Raw genomic sequence first — 19,830 nt, 5'->3', positions numbered from 1 at the left:
AAGGGAGGGACAGGCTCCTCACTGTTAGACCTGAGGATGCCAAAAACTACTCTGTTCTGAAGAGTGCTCTTATTGAAGGGTTTGGCCTAACCACTGAGCAATACAGGTTGTTGTTCAGAGACACCCAAAAAGCACAGACTCAGGACTGGACTGATTTTGTAGATTGTGCCACTAAGGCTCTGGAGGGTTGGCTGCAGGGAAGTAAAGTTTCAGACTATACAGGATTGTACAATCTTATGATGAGAGAACAGATCCTTAATAACTGTCAGAACCAGCTGTTGCATCAATACCTTGTTGACTCTGATTTGACCTCTCCCCAAGAATTGGGAAAGAAGGCAGACAAATGGGTCAGAACAAGGATTAAGCAGAAAAACCAGAACCAAGGTGACCAGAAGAAAACAGACCAGAAGGGTGGGAATCAGAAAGATAAAGAAAAGGACCAGAAGTCTTCAGGCCCCCAAACTAGCAATAAGGAGGGGGGTTCCCAAAATGGAAACAAGAAAAAGAAGAATGATGGCCCAAAGAAACCTTGGTGTAATACCTGCAAATCAGTTTCACACTGGGGCAGTGAATGCACTAAGAAAAATCCAGTCCCCACCACTGCAGCTCCTAAAGCAACTGCACCCCCTAGTACAGTCAGCAGTGGTGGTACACAGCCAAAGGGTTTAGTAGGGTTGACCCTGGGTACTGAGGTGGAATCTGGCCTAGTCAGAATCCCCACACAGGCAGTTCTCCTATATGATGTGGACATATCTTTGCCCACTGCAGTAAGCCCCAGTAACCTGGGCAAATATAGGCAGACTCCCTTAATTAATGAGAAACTGGCTCAGGCCTACAGGGACACTTGTGCCAGTGTCACAATGGTGACACCTGGCTTTGTGGACCCTGGACAGATTGTACTAGGTGAAAGTTACCTAGTGACCAATGCAAGCAACTCCACTACTTCCCATAGTGTGGCTGTTGTGAACTTCTCCTGGGGAGGGGTAGATGGCCTAAAGAAAGTTGTTGTGAGTGCAGACCTCCCAGTAGACTGTCTGTTAGGCAATGATCTTGAAAGCTCAGTTTGGTCAGAAGTGGAGTACAGGACTCATGCAGAAATGCTAGGGATTTCAGCTCATGTCCTTGCAGTGACAAGGTCTCAGGCTAAGAAGTGCCTTCCTGAACCAGTGGTGGATCTTGAAACAATAGACCAACCACAACCCAAGAGGAGGAGCAAGAGGGTTAAGGCTGTGCCTTCCCACTTGCCCCAGGTTGAGGATCAGGTTTCACAGGAAACTGATTCTGCAGTCCAAGAGGAGACTGTCTCAGATGAGCTTGAACCTGAACAGGTTGAGTTTCTGGGGACAGGGGGACCCTCAAGGGCAGACCTGGGGCAGGCCCAATTAGATTGCCCTTCACTTGAACCCCTCAGACAGCAAGCTGCTGCTGAGGCTGCAGGGAATGCTCAAGGTACCCATAAGGTGTATTGGGATGAAGGGCTCCTTTATTCAGAGGCTAGAGACCCCAAGCCTGGCACCACCAGGAGGTTGGTTATACCTTTGAAGTTTAGGGGCTTCCTTCTTACCTTGGCCCATGATATTCCCCTTGCAGGACACTTAGGCCAGAATAAGACTTGGGACAGGCTTGTTCCACACTTTCACTGGCCTCACATGTCAGAAAATGTCAAGGAGTTTTGTCGCTCCTGTGTCACTTGCCAAGCCAGTGGCAAGTCAGGTGGCACAACAAAGGCCCCCCTGATACCACTACCTGTGGTGGGGGTACCCTTTGAAAGAGTTGGAATAGACATTGTGGGTCCCATGGATCCTCAAACAGCATCTGGGCACAGATTTATACTGGTGGTAGTGGATCATGCCACCAGGTACCCAGAGGCAATTCCCCTGAGGACCACCACAGCTCCTGTGGTGGCAAAAGCCCTCATTGCAGTTTTCTCAAGAGTGGGCTTTCCAAAGGAGGTTCTTTCAGACAGAGGTACTAACTTTATGTCTGGATACTTAAAAGCAATGTGGAAAGAGTGTGGAGTAAACTATAAGTTTACCACACCCTACCATCCACAGTGCAATGGGCTTGTGGAAAGGTTCAACAAGACCCTAAAGGGAATGATAAAAGGTTTACCAGAGAAGCTTAGGCGGAAATGGGACATCCTTTTACCCTGCTTGCTCTTTGCTTACAGAGAGGTCCCACAGAAGGGGGTTGGCTACAGCCCTTTTGAACTTTTGTTTGGCCACCCTGTAAGAGGTCCATTGAGTTTGGTGAGGGAAGGATGGGAGTTACCTCTCAAAAAGCCTAAACTAGACATTGTGGACTATGTACTTGGTCTCCGCTCCAGGATGGCTGAATACATGGAGAGAGCATCCAAAAACCTTGAGGCAAGTCAGGAATTACAGAAAGCCTGGCATGACCAAAAGGCTGTTATGGTTGAGTTCCAGCCAGGACAGAAGGTGTGGGTGTTGGACCCAGTGGGGCCAGCAGCTCTCCAGGACAAATGGACTGGACCCTACCCTATCATTGAAAAGAAGGGAGAAGTCACCTACTTGGTTGACTTTGGTACCCCTAGGAGCCCCCACAGGGTGCTCCATGTGAACAGATTGAAAGCATTTGTTGACAGGGAGGACATGAGTCTCCTCATGGCCACAGATGGGGAACAGGAGGAAGAGAGTGACCCTCTCCCAGACCTGCTTTCCCAGAACCCTGATGATGGTTCAGTTGATGGAGTAGCCTTGGCAGGCAGCCTCACTGAGCAGCAACAGGTGGACTGCAGACAGGTGTTGCAGGCCCACAGACAATTGTTTTCACTCACACCCAGTCAGACTAACTGGTGCACCCATGAGGTGGACACTGGTGACAATCTGCCTGTGAAGAATAAGATCTACAGGCAACCTGACCATGTCAGGGATTGTATAAAGGCTGAGGTGCAAAAGATGTTGGAGCTTGGAGTGATTGAGCCATCAGAGAGCCCATGGGCTAGCCCAGTGGTCCTTGTGCCAAAACCTCATACCAAAGATGGGAAGAGAGAAATGAGGTTTTGTGTGGACTACAGAGGTCTCAATGCTGTCACTAGGACAGATGCTCATCCCATTCCAAGAGCAGATGAGCTCATTGATAAATTGGCTTCTGCCAAGTTTCTGAGCACATTTGATTTGACAGCTGGCTACTGGCAAATCAGACTAGCTGAGGAGTCAAAAGCCAAAACAGCATTTTCGACCCCTAGTGGACATTATCAATTTGTGGTAATGCCCTTTGGCTTGAAGAATGCACCTGCCACTTTCCAAAGGTTGGTGAACCAAGTCCTTGCTGGGTTGGATGACTTTTGTGCAGCATATCTAGATGATATTGCTGTCTTTAGCTCCACCTGGGAGGATCACCTGATCCACCTGAAGAAGGTTCTGGAGGCCCTGCAAAAGGCAGGCCTGACTATCAAGGCTACTAAGTGCCAGATAGGGCAGAGCAAGGTTGTGTACTTGGGCCACCTAGTAGGTGGGGGTCAAGTTCAACCACTGGAGAGCAAGATCCAGACCATACAGGACTGGGCTCCTCCAACTACCCAGACACAAGTCAGAGCCTTCTTGGGCCTGACTGGGTATTACAGAAAATTTGTAAAGAACTATGGGTCCATTGTGACACCATTGAATGACTTGACATCCAAGAAGATGCCCAAAAAGGTTCAGTGGACAGTTAGCTGTCAAAAGGCATTTGATGACCTGAAGAAGGCCATGTGCTCTGCACCTATCCTGAAGAGTCCTGACTACTCCAAACAGTTCATTGTACAGACAGATGCTTCTGAGTTGGGGGTGGGAGCTGTGCTTTCACAACTTAATCAAGATGGTCAAGACCAGCCCATTGCTTTTATTAGCAGAAGGCTGACCCCCAGGGAGAAACGTTGGTCAGCTATTGAGAGGGAGGCCTTTGCTGTGGTTTGGGCCCTGAAGAAGTTGAGGCCATACTTGTTTGGTACTCACTTCCTAATTCAGACAGACCATAAGCCCCTCTTGTGGCTAAATCAGATGAAGGGTGAAAATCCCAAACTGCTCAGGTGGTCCATTTCCCTACAGGGGATGGACTTTACAGTGGAGCACCGCCCAGGGACTGACCATGGTAATGCAGATGGTCTCTCCAGGTACTTCCACTTAGAACATGAAGACTTATCTGGTCAAGGTTAAGTTTAATGTCCCTGCGTTTGGGGGGGGGTTATGTAGGAGAGTAGGGTCTGCTATCCTATGGTCACCCCAATTTTTGCTTTTTGCTTCACTGGTTTTCGACTTACTGAGGCTGTGGGCCTGCTAATCAGACCCCCAGCCTGCTGTTCTCTCTCTAAATTTATAATACATGTGCTATAGGTACATACCACAATTGGAAATGGACTCCTTGTCAGCCCCTGTACCATGCACTATAGGTGCTCAGGGCATAGGTGCCACCAAGGCCTACCAGGGGCTGAAGCATAGCTTTTGCCACCCCTGGCTGGTTCTTAAATTGACACAACTGGCTGATCACTCAGCTGGGGCAAGTGGGTGTAATCACCCCTTGCTTAGATATAGTATACCTATATCTAACCCTATATCTGGACACATATATAACCTGTGAGCCACTCCTATGGAAGGCCTCATCAATCCTGGAGGCAGAGTGCGTGGTTTTATGTGAGATGGTGCTCTGGCATGAGCTGAGCCTGTCTGCAGCTGTCGGGAACAACTCCCTAAGCTGATCCGGGATAATGCCATACCATATACTCTTAAGCGCCTTATAATCCTCGCGGTTATATAGCAACTTTGGTTTGGCTTTATCAAAACATGTCGTGTAAGGTGTCATACGAATTGGAATACTACCCCCTCGCCAGTTCTGGCGACGGGGGTAGCATTCCACCCTTCTAGAGGGAGAAGACATGTTACTTTACTGAAACGCGGTTGATTTAAAATGAGCCTCAGATCCACAAAATGGATGCCCCTGCCACAGACACGGGTCTGGCCTCCTGCTGCTGACCGAAACCCGGCAGAGGAGGCCTGGACAAAGAGTTTCCTGTCACAGGGCGGTGTCAAACCACCCCAGACAGGAGATAGTGGATTGGAGTAGGGAGGTTTCAAAGAAACCAGACACTGCCTGGGGAGCACAAGGCTGCCCCTTGCAGGATCCGGCCAAACCGGTTCTGGGGCCTCCCAGCCCCTGTCCCAGCGCGGCCAGGATCAAAGGAGAGGGGTGTAACCACCCCCTTCCTGGGTCCCACCCATAGGAGGGGACCTAGCAGGATGTCCAACCCCCTAGATTCGAATAAGAGGGGGAGCAGTCCCAACGGACTTCAGATCATCCTGAAGAAACATAAGAAACGAAATCTGGACCCTTCGACTTTCTACACGACGTGAGAAGACTGAAGAATCTCCCTTGTGGTCAAGGAGTGACCACCCTGTGCAAACAGGCACCATCCAGCCCTCGACCCTTGCTTTGTTGCAGTTCCCGCCGGAACTCGAGCGACAGAGATCAACGAGATCAAGCTTGCCTGCCTTCTACCTGCCCGATCCACAGTCCCTGCAGAGCTGAGACCCGTGGAGGCGACCGGAAGCGTGGGGCACGCCATCTTGAAAAGGCCACGAGACGCTGACCGTGCAGCCCACGAGTGACCCTCGAAGCTGTACACCGGGGTTTGAGAAGCCCCAGCCCCGAGCTCCACTTGCACCAAAGCTCAGCCCTCCACACTCGACGAGTGCTGCGTGGGGCCCTTCTGCCTGTGTGTGCTCGACGCGTTGGCCCGGTCACTTGCCAGCTGGCTTGTGGCCCCTGTGCCGACGAAACTTGAAATCCGACTTGCTTTTCTGGTTGCTCCAGATCTGCACCAGCTCCTGTGAAAAGGAGCACCCACTCTGACCCTCCTGGTTCGAGTGATAAGCAATCTCCCGGTTCCGCGTGGATTGCTTTTGCCAAGTGCTGTTTGCTACAATCTTCAAGCCGACGGTGCTGACGGCGAGAGCCTACGTGGGACAGATCGTGACCTGCTCCTGGACGTCGCAGATGCCCCAGAGCCCACGTGACAGCGGAGAGAAGCCTATCGACAACCGCCTGATTGCGCCCGACATTGCCTGGTTCCGTCCTGGTTCCACCCTGGTCACTGCTGAGTGACCCAGACTCTGTCCCCTCTGCTTTCAGGTACTTTTCTACTTCGATCCACCCTTGGATCGCACCGGACACTTCTGCTTCACAGCGCCTGCAGCTGCAACAGCTCCAAGCACCAAGAACCTGCGTGACAGAACCCGACGCCACTTCGACCCTGTGCACCCACGGCCTGTGGGTGAGGTAACTTTGCAACGCCGGTGTCCTTACACTGGTACACACCTCTAGGGTCTGTGTCTAAAGTTTTGTGTTCCTAGGTTCAGCGGAAGTATCATTTAATTCACTTTATCCAACTTTTACGCACCATTGACATTGCATTGGTGCGAGCCGCACTTTCCGTGCTGCACCCGTCTCCTGTGGGCTACTCCCGACTTCAGCATTGCTAGTCCTGACTGCTCCCAGCGAATCTCTAGGCCCTAGGCCTAACCATTGTTCGATAAGTGTTACTTATACCATTTTTTTAGTATATGGTCTGAGTGGCCCCCCGCCCTCAGCCATAATTGTGCCAACTTTATATGTTTAACAGTGCTTTTGATTTAACGCTTGTGCCCCTTTCCTCATAAAGAGTACTGGGGAGTAATTTAGAAATAAATACATATATTTTTACAATATATACTTGTGTGGTGTCCTTTCATTTGATTACAGGATTGTATGTGGTAAAACAAGCTCGCTTAACACGACCTCTTAAGTTAAGCCTTTAAGGCTGCTTAGTCCATGCTACCACTAGGATAGCTTGTCTACAAGGTTGACTTACAACCTGACATCTTTGGGGTTTGTTTGGACTGATACCCAGTGGTTCCAGAATTGGAAACACTACATATCAGGCCAACTTCTCACACAAGCCAATCTAGTTATGCACCTAGGGTACATGGAATCCATTTTACAGAGAGAGCAGATAGCCTGGGGCCCTGATTAGCAGGGAACCAGGCCAACTAAGTCGAAAACCAGCTAAACACAAGGCAAAAAATCTGGGGTAACCATAGTCAGGTAGCCACCTTCCTACAGCAGACCTGCCAGTAGACTGTCTGTTAGGCAATGATCTTGAAAGCTCAGTTTGGTCAGAAGTGGAGTACAGGACTCATGCAGAAATGCTAGGGATTTCAGCTCATGTCCTTGCAGTGACAAGGTCTCAGGCTAAGAAGTGCCTTCCTGAACCAGTGGTGGATCTTGAAACAATAGACCAACCACAACCCAAGAGGAGGAGCAAGAGGGTTAAGGCTGTGCCTTCCCACTTGCCCCAGGTTGAGGATCAAGTTTCACAGGAAACTGATTCTGCAGTCCAAGAGGAGACTGTCTCAGATGAGCTTGAACCTGAACAGGTTGAGTTTCTGGGGACAGGGGGACCCTCAAGGGCAGACCTGGGGCAGGCTCAGTTAGATTGCCCTTCACTTGAACCCCTCAGACAGCAAGCTGCTGCTGAGGCTGCAGGGAATGCTCAAGGTACCCATAAGGTGTATTGGGATGAAGGGCTCCTTTATTCAGAGGCTAGAGACCCCAAGCCTGGCACAACCAGGAGGTTGGTCATACCTTTGAAGTTTAGGGGCTTCCTTCTTACCTTGGCCCATGATATTCCCCTTGCAGGACACTTAGGCCAGAATAAGACTTGGGACAGGCTTGTTCCACACTTTCACTGGCCTCACATGTCAGAAAATGTCAAGGAGTTTTGTCGCTCCTGTGTCACTTGCCAAGCCAGTGGTAAGTGTAGGAGAGTAGGGTCTGCTATCCTATGGTCACCCCAATTTTTGCTTTTTGCTTCACTGGTTTTCGACTTACTGAGGCTGTGGGCCTGCTAATCAGACCCCCAGCCTGCTGTTCTCTCTCTAAATTTATGATACATGTGCTATAGGTACATACCACAATTGGAAATGGACTCCTTGTCAGCCCCTGTACCATGCACTATAGGTGCTCAGGGCATAGGTGCCACCAAGGCCTACCAGGGGCTGAAGCATAGCTTTTGCCACCCCTGGCTGGTTCTTAAATTGACACAACTGGCTGATCACTCAGCTGGGGCAAGTGGGTGTAATCACCCCTTGCTTAGATATAGTATACCTATATCTAACCCTATATCTGGACACATATATAACCTGTGAGCCACTCCTATGGAAGGCCTCATCAATCCTGGAGGCAGAGTGCGTGGTTTTATGTGAGATGGAGCTCTGGCATGAGCTGAGCCTGTCTGCAGCTGTCGGGAACAACTCCCTAAGCTGATCCGGGATAATGCCATACCATATACTCTTAAGCGCCTTATAATCCTCGCGGTTATATAGCAACTTTGGTTTGGCTTTATCAAAACATGTCGTGTAAGGTGTCATACGAATTGGAATACTACCCCCTCGCCAGTTCTGGCGACGGGGGTAGCATTCCACCCTTCTAGAGGGAGAAGACATGTTACTTTACTGAAACGCGGTTGATTTAAAACGAGCCTCAGATCCACAAAATGGATGCCCCTGCCACAGACACGGGTCTGGCCTCCTGCTGCTGACCGAAACCCGGCAGAGGAGGCCTGGACAAAGAGTTTCCTGTCACAGGGCGGTGTCAAACCACCCCAGACAGGAGATAGTGGATTGGAGTAGGGAGGTTTCAAAGAAACCAGACACTGCCTGGGGAGCACAAGGCTGCCCCTTGCAGGATCCGGCCAAACCGGTTCTGGGGCCTCCCAGCCCCTGTCCCAGCGCGGCCAGGATCAAAGGAGAGGGGTGTAACCACCCCCTTCCTAGGTCCCACCCATAGGAGGGGACCTAGCAGGATGTCCAACCCCCTAGATTCGAATAAGAGGGGGAGCAGTCCCAACGGACTTCAGATCATCCTGAAGAAACATAAGAAACGAAATCTGGACCCTTCGACTTTCTACACGACGTGAGAAGACTGAAGAATCTCCCTTGTGGTCAAGGAGTGACCACCCTGTGCAAACAGGCACCATCCAGCCCTCGACCCTTGCTTTGTTGCAGTTCCCGCCGGAACTCGAGCGACAGAGATCGACGAGATCAAGCTTGCCTGCCTTCTACCTGCCCGATCCACAGTCCCTGCAGAGCTGAGACCCGTGGAGGCGACCGGAAGCGTGGGGCACGCCATCTTGAAAAGGCCACGAGACGCTGACCGTGCAGCCCACGAGTGACCCTCGAAGCTGTACACCGGGGTTTGAGAAGCCCCAGCCCCGAGCTCCACTTGCACCAAAGCTCACCCCTCCACACTCGACGAGTGCTGCGTGGGGCCCTTCTGCCTGTGTGTGCTCGACGCGTTGGCCCGGTCACTTGCCAGCTGGCTTGTGGCCCCTGTGCCGACGAAACTTGAAATCCGACTTGCTTTTCTGGTTGCTCCAGATCTGCACCAGCTCCTGTGAAAAGGAGCACCCACTCTGACCCTCCTGGTTCGAGTGATAAGCAATCTCCCGGTTCTGCGTGGATTGCTTTTGCCAAGTGCTGTTTGCTGCAATCTTGAAGCCGACAGTGCTGACGGCGAGAGCCTACGTGGGACAGATCGTGACCTGCTCCTGGACGTCGCAGATGCCCCAGAGCCCACGTGACAGCGGAGAGAAGCCTATCGACAACCGCCTGATTGCGCCCGACATTGCCTGGTTCCGTCCTGGTTCCACCCTGGTCACTGCTGAGTGACCCAGACTCTGTCCCCTCTGCTTTCAGGTACTTTTCTACTTCGATCCACCCTTGGATCGCACCGGACACTTCTGCTTCACAGCGCCTGCAGCTGCAACAGCTCCAAGCACCAAGAACCTGCGTGACAGAACCCGACGCCACTTCGACCCTGTGCACCCACGGCCTGTGGGTGAGGTAACTTTGCAACGCCAGTGTCCTTACACTGGCACACACCTCTAGGGTCTGTGTCTGAAGTTTTGTGTTCCTAGGTTCAGCGGAAGTATCATTTAATTCACTTTAACTAACTTTTACGCACCATTGACTTTACATTGGTGCGCGCCGCACTTTCCGTGCTGCACCCGTATCCTGTGGGCTACTCCCGACTTCTTCATTGCTTGTCCTGACTGCTCCCAGCGAATCTCTAGGCCCTAGGCCTAACCATTGCTCGATAAGTGTTACTTATACCATTTTTTTAGTATATGGTCTGAGTGGCCCCCCGCCCTCAGCCATAATTGTGCCAACTTTATATGTTTAACAGTGCTTTTGATTTAACGCTTGTGCCCCTTTCCTCATAAAGAGTACTGGGGAGTAATTTAGAAATAAATACATATATTTTTACAATATATACTTGTGTGGTGTCCTTTCATTTGATTACAGGATTGTATGTGGTAAAACAAGCTCGCTTAACACGACCTCTTAAGTTAAGCCTTTAAGGCTGCTTAGTCCATGCTACCACTAGGATAGCTTGTCTACAAGGTTGACTTACAACCTGACATCTTTGGGGTTTGTTTGGACTGATACCCAGTGGTTCCAGAATTGGAAACACTACATATCAGGCCAACTTCTCACATTGGTGTGCAGCGGTGCGGATTTGAGCTTGCTGTTTGTTTTACCATTGCAATCTTTATCAAATTGAAAGATCACATCAAGTACCTCTAGGTACATATAAATCAAAAGCTTAGCATATTAAGTTCTACTGAACTTAGTAGTTGTAGATTAAAGGGATTAGCACACCCTGACTACAACTCACTAGCAAGGTACAGTAGGAAACCACTTAGTGTAGGTAAGTGCACCACTTACACCTCACTAGCAGTCATGTCTGATACAGGTAGACCCTCAGGTTCTGCTCCTGTAGAAGTTGATCCTATAGGGACAACATCCAGATATGACAACCTTAGCCACAAAGACCTGAGTGCCTTGTGCACAGCCAGGGGGCTAAAAAAGGGCAGAGGCCCTACCATTCCTTCCCTGATAGCTCTCCTAGAAAAGGATGACCTAGATAAGGTGAGTCAGGCTCCCTTAGAATCAGGTGAAGGGATACACTCCCCTGAGAATGAGAATCTTCCAGAAGAAGAAGAGGAGGAGGAAGAGGAAGAGGAAGGCTCTGATGTAGAAGAGCCTGAAGATCAGGATCAGCAGGGAAACCAGGTACAGGTTGCCAGCCTTAACCAGGCCAACTTGGACCTACATGGGAATGGAGGAGGCCAGCACCACCCCAGATCTCATAACCTAATTCTCCCAGGCAATAGAAGGGAGAGATCTCTATCTAGGGACTCTCACCTTTCTAGTGCCTCAAGAGAATCTCAAAGAGGAATGACTTCCTCCCAGAGAAAAGAGCATAGGGCCAGGATGAGGGCTGTCCAACTCCAAATAGAAAGGGAAGAGGTAGCCTTGGCTCAAGCTAAACTTGCTTTAGCAAGAGAAAGAAAATTGTGTGGCTTAGATGCCACTGGTGGCAGCAAAGTTCCTAAAGAAAAAGACAGGGCCTATGACAATAGAAACCTGACAAAAATTGTGCCCCCCTACAAGGAAGGGGATGATATCCACAAATGGATGACTGCTCTTGAGAGGGCCTGCATGGTACAGCAGGTCCCTGAGGATCAGTGGGCAGCAATTTTATGGTACTCCTTTTCTGAGAAAGGGAGGGACAGGCTCCTCACTGTTAGACCTGAGGATGCCAAAAACTACTCTGTTCTGAAGAGTGCTCTTATTGAAGGGTTTGGCCTAACCACTGAGCAATACAGGTTGTTGTTCAGAGACACCCAAAAAGCACAGACTCAGGACTGGACTGATTTTGTAGATTGTGCCACTAAGGCTCTGGAGGGTTGGCTGCAGGGAAGTAAAGTTTCAGACTATACAGGATTGTACAATCTTATGATGAGAGAACAGATCCTTAATAACTGTCAGAACCAGCTGTTGCATCAATACCTTGTTGACTCTGATTTGACCTCTCCCCAAGAATTGGGAAAGAAGGCAGACAAATGGGTCAGAACAAGGATTAAGCAGAAAAACCAGAACCAAGGTGACCAGAAGAAAACAGACCAGAAGGGTGGGAATCAGAAAGATAAAGAAAAGGACCAGAAGTCTTCAGGCCCCCAAACTAGCAATAAGGAGGGGGGTTCCCAAAATGGAAACAAGAAAAAGAAGAATGATGGCCCAAAGAAACCTTGGTGTAATACCTGCAAATCAGTTTCACACTGGGGCAGTGAATGCACTAAGAAAAATCCAGTCCCCACCACTGCAGCTCCTAAAGCAACTGCACCCCCTAGTACAGTCAGCAGTGGTGGTACACAGCCAAAGGGTTTAGTAGGGTTGACCCTGGGTACTGAGGTGGAATCTGGCCTAGTCAGAATCCCCACACAGGCAGTTCTCCTATATGATGTGGACATATCTTTGCCCACTGCAGTAAGCCCCAGTAACCTGGGCAAATATAGGCAGACTCCCTTAATTAATGAGAAACTGGCTCAGGCCTACAGGGACACTTGTGCCAGTGTCACAATGGTGACACCTGGCTTTGTGGACCCTGGACAGATTGTACTAGGTGAAAGTTACCTAGTGACCAATGCAAGCAACTCCACTACTTCCCATAGTGTGGCTGTTGTGAACTTCTCCTGGGGAGGGGTAGATGGCCTAAAGAAAGTTGTTGTGAGTGCAGACCTCCCAGTAGACTGTCTGTTAGGCAATGATCTTGAAAGCTCAGTTTGGTCAGAAGTGGAGTACAGGACTCATGCAGAAATGCTAGGGATTTCAGCTCATGTCCTTGCAGTGACAAGGTCTCAGGCTAAGAAGTGCCTTCCTGAACCAGTGGTGGATCTTGAAACAATAGACCAACCACAACCCAAGAGGAGGAGCAAGAGGGTTAAGGCTGTGCCTTCCCACTTGCCCCAGGTTGAGGATCAAGTTTCACAGGAAACTGATTCTGCAGTCCAAGAGGAGACTGTCTCAGATGAGCTTGAACCTGAACAGGTTGAGTTTCTGGGGACAGGGGGACCCTCAAGGGCAGACCTGGGGCAGGCCCAATTAGATTGCCCTTCACTTGAACCCCTCAGACAGCAAGCTGCTGCTGAGGCTGCAGGGAATGCTCAAGGTACCCATAAGGTGTATTGGGATGAAGGGCTCCTTTATTCAGAGGCTAGAGACCCCAAGCCTGGCACCACCAGGAGGTTGGTTATACCTTTGAAGTTTAGGGGCTTCCTTCTTACCTTGGCCCATGATATTCCCCTTGCAGGACACTTAGGCCAGAATAAGACTTGGGACAGGCTTGTTCCACACTTTCACTGGCCTCACATGTCAGAAAATGTCAAGGAGTTTTGTCGCTCCTGTGTCACTTGCCAAGCCAGTGGTAAGTCAGGTGGCACAACAAAGGCCCCCCTGATACCACTACCTGTGGTGGGGGTACCCTTTGAAAGAGTTGGAATAGACATTGTGGGTCCCATGGATCCTCAAACAGCATCTGGGCACAGATTTATACTGGTGGTAGTGGATCATGCCACCAGGTACCCAGAGGCAATTCCCCTGAGGACCACCACAGCTCCTGTGGTGGCAAAGCCCTCATTGCAGTTTTCTCAAGAGTGGGCTTTCCAAAGGAGGTTCTTTCAGACAGAGGTACTAACTTTATGTCTGGATACTTAAAAGCAATGTGGAAAGAGTGTGGAGTAAACTATAAGTTTACCACACCCTACCATCCACAGTGCAATGGGCTTGTGGAAAGGTTCAACAAGACCCTAAAGGGAATGATAAAAGGTTTACCAGAGAAGCTTAGGCGGAAATGGGACATCCTTTTACCCTGCTTGCTCTTTGCTTACAGAGAGGTCCCACAGAAGGGGGTTGGCTACAGCCCTTTTGAACTTTTGTTTGGCCACCCTGTAAGAGGTCCATTGAGTTTGGTGAAGGAAGGATGGGAGTTACCTCTCAAAAAGCCTAAACTAGACATTGTGGACTATGTACTTGGTCTCCGCTCCAGGATGGCTGAATACATGGAGAGAGCATCCAAAAACCTTGAGGCAAGTCAGGAATTACAGAAAGCCTGGCATGACCAAAAGGCTGTTATGGTTGAGTTCCAGCCAGGACAGAAGGTGTGGGTGTTGGACCCAGTGGGGCCAGCAGCTCTCCAGGACAAATGGACTGGACCCTACCCTATCATTGAAAAGAAGGGAGAAGTCACCTACTTGGTTGACTTTGGTACCCCTAGGAGCCCCCACAGGGTGCTCCATGTGAACAGATTGAAAGCATTTGTTGACAGGGAGGACATGAGTCTCCTCATGGCCACAGATGGGGAACAGGAGGAAGAGAGTGACCCTCTCCCAGACCTGCTTTCCCAGAACCCTGATGATGGTTCAGTTGATGGAGTAGCCTTGGCAGGCAGCCTCACTGAGCAGCAACAGGTGGACTGCAGACAGGTGTTGCAGGCCCACAGACAATTGTTTTCACTCACACCCAGTCAGACTAACTGGTGCACCCATGAGGTGGACACTGGTGACAATCTGCCTGTGAAGAATAAGATCTACAGGCAACCTGACCATGTCAGGGATTGTATAAAGGCTGAGGTGCAAAAGATGTTGGAGCTTGGAGTGATTGAGCCATCAGAGAGCCCATGGGCTAGCCCAGTGGTCCTTGTGCCAAAACCTCATACCAAAGATGGGAAGAGAGAAATGAGGTTTTGTGTGGACTACAGAGGTCTCAATGCTGTCACTAGGACAGATGCTCATCCCATTCCAAGAGCAGATGAGCTCATTGATAAATTGGCTTCTGCCAAGTTTCTGAGCACATTTGATTTGACAGCTGGCTACTGGCAAATCAGACTAGCTGAGGAGTCAAAAGCCAAAACAGCATTTTCGACCCCTAGTGGACATTATCAATTTGTGGTAATGCCCTTTGGCTTGAAGAATGCACCTGCCACTTTCCAAAGGTTGGTGAACCAAGTCCTTGCTGGGTTGGATGACTTTTGTGCAGCATATCTAGATGATATTGCTGTCTTTAGCTCCACCTGGGAGGATCACCTGATCCACCTGAAGAAGGTTCTGGAGGCCCTGCAAAAGGCAGGCCTGACTATCAAGGCTACTAAGTGCCAGATAGGGCAGAGCAAGGTTGTGTACTTGGGCCACCTAGTAGGTGGGGGTCAAGTTCAACCACTGGAGAGCAAGATCCAGACCATACAGGACTGGGCTCCTCCAACTACCCAGACACAAGTCAGAGCCTTCTTGGGCCTGACTGGGTATTACAGAAAATTTGTAAAGAACTATGGGTCCATTGTGACACCATTGAATGACTTGACATCCAAGAAGATGCCCAAAAAGGTTCAGTGGACAGTTAGCTGTCAAAAGGCATTTGATGACCTGAAGAAGGCCATGTGCTCTGCACCTATCCTGAAGAGTCCTGACTACTCCAAACAGTTCATTGTACAGACAGATGCTTCTGAGTTGGGGGTGGGAGCTGTGCTTTCACAACTTAATCAAGATGGTCAAGACCAGCCCATTGCTTTTATTAGCAGAAGGCTGACCCCCAGGGAGAAACGTTGGTCAGCTATTGAGAGGGAGGCCTTTGCTGTGGTTTGGGCCCTGAAGAAGTTGAGGCCATACTTGTTTGGCACTCACTTCCTAATTCAGACAGACCATAAGCCCCTCTTGTGGCTAAATCAGATGAAGGGTGAAAATCCCAAACTGCTCAGGTGGTCCATTTCCCTACAGGGGATGGACTTTACAGTGGAGCACCGCCCAGGGACTGACCATGGTAATGCAGATGGTCTCTCCAGGTACTTCCACTTAGAACATGAAGACTTATCTGGTCAAGGTTAAGTTTAATGTCCCTGCGTTTGGGGGGGGGGTTATGTAGGAGAGTAGGGTCTGCTATCCTATGGTCACCCCAATTTTTGCTTTTTGCTTCACTGGTTTTCGACTTACTGAGGCTGTGGGCCTGCTAATCAGACCCCCAGCCTGCTGTTCTCTCTCTAAATTTATGATACATGTGCTATAGGTACATACCACAATTGGAAATGGACTCCTTGTCAGCCCCTGTACCATGCACTATAGGTGCTCAGGGCATAGGTGCCACCAAGGCCTACCAGGGGCTGAAGCATAGCTTTTGCCACCCCTGGCTGGTTCTTAAATTGACACAACTGGCTGATCACTCAGCTGGGGCAAGTGGGTGTAATCACCCCTTGCTTAGATATAGTATACCTATATCTAACCCTATATCTGGACACATATATAACCTGTGAGCCACTCCTATGGAAGGCCTCATCAATCCTGGAGGCAGAGTGCGTGGTTTTATGTGAGATGGAGCTCTGGCATGAGCTGAGCCTGTCTGCAGCTGTCGGGAACAACTCCCTAAGCTGATCCGGGATAATGCCATACCATATACTCTTAAGCGCCTTATAATCCTCGCGGTTATATAGCAACTTTGGTTTGGCTTTATCAAAACATGTCGTGTAAGGTGTCATACGAATTGGAATACTACCCCCTCGCCAGTTCTGGCGACGGGGGTAGCATTCCACCCTTCTAGAGGGAGAAGACATGTTACTTTACTGAAACGCGGTTGATTTAAAACGAGCCTCAGATCCACAAAATGGATGCCCCTGCCACAGACACGGGTCTGGCCTCCTGCTGCTGACCGAAACCCGGCAGAGGAGGCCTGGACAAAGAGTTTCCTGTCACAGGGCGGTGTCAAACCACCCCAGACAGGAGATAGTGGATTGGAGTAGGGAGGTTTCAAAGAAACCAGACACTGCCTGGGGAGCACAAGGCTGCCCCTTGCAGGATCCGGCCAAACCGGTTCTGGGGCCTCCCAGCCCCTGTCCCAGCGCGGCCAGGATCAAAGGAGAGGGGTGTAACCACCCCCTTCCTGGGTCCCACCCATAGGAGGGGACCTAGCAGGATGTCCAACCCCCTAGATTCGAATAAGAGGGGGAGCAGTCCCAACGGACTTCAGATCATCCTGAAGAAACATAAGAAACGAAATCTGGACCCTTCGACTTTCTACACGACGTGAGAAGACTGAAGAATCTCCCTTGTGGTCAAGGAGTGACCACCCTGTGCAAACAGGCACCATCCAGCCCTCGACCCTTGCTTTGTTGCAGTTCCCGCCGGAACTCGAGCGACAGAGATCGACGAGATCAAGCTTGCCTGCCTTCTACCTGCCCGATCCACAGTCCCTGCAGAGCTGAGACCCGTGGAGGCGACCGGAAGCGTGGGGCACGCCATCTTGAAAAGGCCACGAGACGCTGACCGTGCAGCCCACGAGTGACCCTCGAAGCTGTACAGCGGGGTTTGAGAAGCCCCAGCCCCGAGCTCCACTTGCACCAAAGCTCACCCCTCCACACTCGACGAGTGCTGCGTGGGGCCCTTCTGCCTGTGTGTGCTCGACGCGTTGGCCCGGTCACTTGCCAGCTGGCTTGTGGCCCCTGTGCCGACGAAACTTGAAATCCGACTTGCTTTTCTGGTTGCTCCAGATCTGCACCAGCTCCTGTGAAAAGGAGCACCCACTCTGACCCTTCTGGTTCGAGTGATAAGCAATCTCCCGGTTCTGCGTGGATTGCTTTTGCCAAGTGCTGTTTGCTGCAATCTTGAAGCCGACAGTGCTGACGGCGAGAGCCTACGTGGGACAGATCGTGACCTGCTCCTGGACGTCGCAGATGCCCCAGAGCCCACGTGACAGCGGAGAGAAGCCTATCGACAACCGCCTGATTGCGCCCGACATTGCCTGGTTCCGTCCTGGTTCCACCCTGGTCACTGCTGAGTGACCCAGACTCTGTCCCCTCTGCTTTCAGGTACTTTTCTACTTCGATCCACCCTTGGATCGCACCGGACACTTCTGCTTCACAGCGCCTGCAGCTGCAACAGCTCCAAGCACCAAGAACCTGCGTGACAGAACCCGACGCCACTTCGACCCTGTGCACCCACGGCCTGTGGGTGAGGTAACTTTGCAACGCCGGTGTCCTTACACTGGCACACACCTCTAGGGTCTGTGTCTGAAGTTTTGTGTTCCTAGGTTCAGCGGAAGTATCATTTAATTCACTTTAACTAACTTTTACGCACCATTGACTTTACATTGGTGCGCGCCGCACTTTCCGTGCTGCACCCGTATCCTGTGGGCTACTCCCGACTTCTTCATTGCTTGTCCTGACTGCTCCCAGCGAATCTCTAGGCCCTAGGCCTAACCATTGCTCGATAAGTGTTACTTATACCATTTTTTTAGTATATGGTCTGAGTGGCCCCCCGCCCTCAGCCATAATTGTGCCAACTTTATATGTTTAACAGTGCTTTTGATTTAACGCTTGTGCCCCTTTCCTCATAAAGAGTACTGGGGAGTAATTTAGAAATAAATACATATATTTTTACAATATATACTTGTGTGGTGTCCTTTCATTTGATTACAGGATTGTATGTGGTAAAACAAGCTCGCTTAACACGACCTCTTAAGTTAAGCCTTTAAGGCTGCTTAGTCCATGCTACCACTAGGATAGCTTGTCTACAAGGTTGACTTACAACCTGACATCTTTGGGGTTTGTTTGGACTGATACCCAGTGGTTCCAGAATTGGAAACACTACATATCAGGCCAACTTCTCACAGTAAGTCAGGTGGCACAACAAAGGCCCCCCTGATACCACTACCTGTGGTGGGGGTACCCTTTGAAAGAGTTGGAATAGACATTGTGGGTCCCATGGATCCTCAAACAGCATCTGGGCACAGATTTATACTGGTGGTAGTGGATCATGCCACCAGGTACCCAGAGGCAATTCCCCTGAGGACCACCACAGCTCCTGTGGTGGCAAAAGCCCTCATTGCAGTTTTCTCAAGAGTGGGCTTTCCAAAGGAGGTTCTTTCAGACAGAGGTACTAACTTTATGTCTGGATACTTAAAAGCAATGTGGAAAGAGTGTGGAGTAAACTATAAGTTTACCACACCCTACCATCCACAGTGCAATGGGCTTGTGGAAAGGTTCAACAAGACCCTAAAGGGAATGATAAAAGGTTTACCAGAGAAGCTCAGGCGGAAATGGGACATCCTTTTACCCTGCTTGCTCTTTGCTTACAGAGAGGTCCCACAGAAGGGGGTTGGCTACAGCCCTTTTGAACTTTTGTTTGGCCACCCTGTAAGAGGTCCATTGAGTTTGGTGAAGGAAGGATGGGAATTACCTCTCAAAAAGCCTAAACTAGACATTGTGGACTATGTACTTGGTCTCCGCTCCAGGATGGCTGAATACATGGAGAGAGCATCCAAAAACCTTGAGGCAAGTCCGGAATTACAGAAAGCCTGGCATGACCAAAAGGCTGTTATGGTTGAGTTCCAGCCAGGACAGAAGGTGTGGGTGTTGGACCCAGTGGGGCCAGCAGCTCTCCAGGACAAATGGACTGGACCCTACCCTATCATTGAAAAGAAGGGAGAAGTCACCTATTTGGTTGACTTTGGTACCCCTAGGAGCCCCCACAGGGTGCTCCATGTGAACAGATTGAAAGCATTTGTTGACAGGGAGGACATGAGTCTCCTCATGGCCACAGATGGGGAACAGGAGGAAGAGAGTGACCCTCTCCCAGACCTGCTTTCCCAGAACCCTGATGATGGTTCAGTTGATGGAGTAGCCTTGGCAGGCAGCCTCACTGAGCAGCAACAGGTGGACTGCAGACAGGTGTTGCAGGCCCACAGACAATTGTTTTCACTCACACCCAGTCAGACTAACTGGTGCACCCATGAGGTGGACACTGGTGACAATCTGCCTGTGAAGAATAAGATCTACAGGCAACCTGACCATGTCAGGGATTGTATAAAGGCTGAGGTGCAAAAGATGTTGGAGCTTGGAGTGATTGAGCCATCAGAGAGCCCATGGGCTAGCCCAGTGGTCCTTGTGCCAAAACCTCATACCAAAGATGGGAAG

Source organism: Lissotriton vulgaris, chromosome 2_2 (assembly GCF_964263255.1).
Source record: "Lissotriton vulgaris chromosome 2_2, aLisVul1.2, whole genome shotgun sequence".
NCBI classification, from domain to species: Eukaryota; Metazoa; Chordata; class Amphibia; order Caudata; family Salamandridae; genus Lissotriton; species Lissotriton vulgaris.
Note: the sequence above shows the minus strand (reverse complement) of the source record.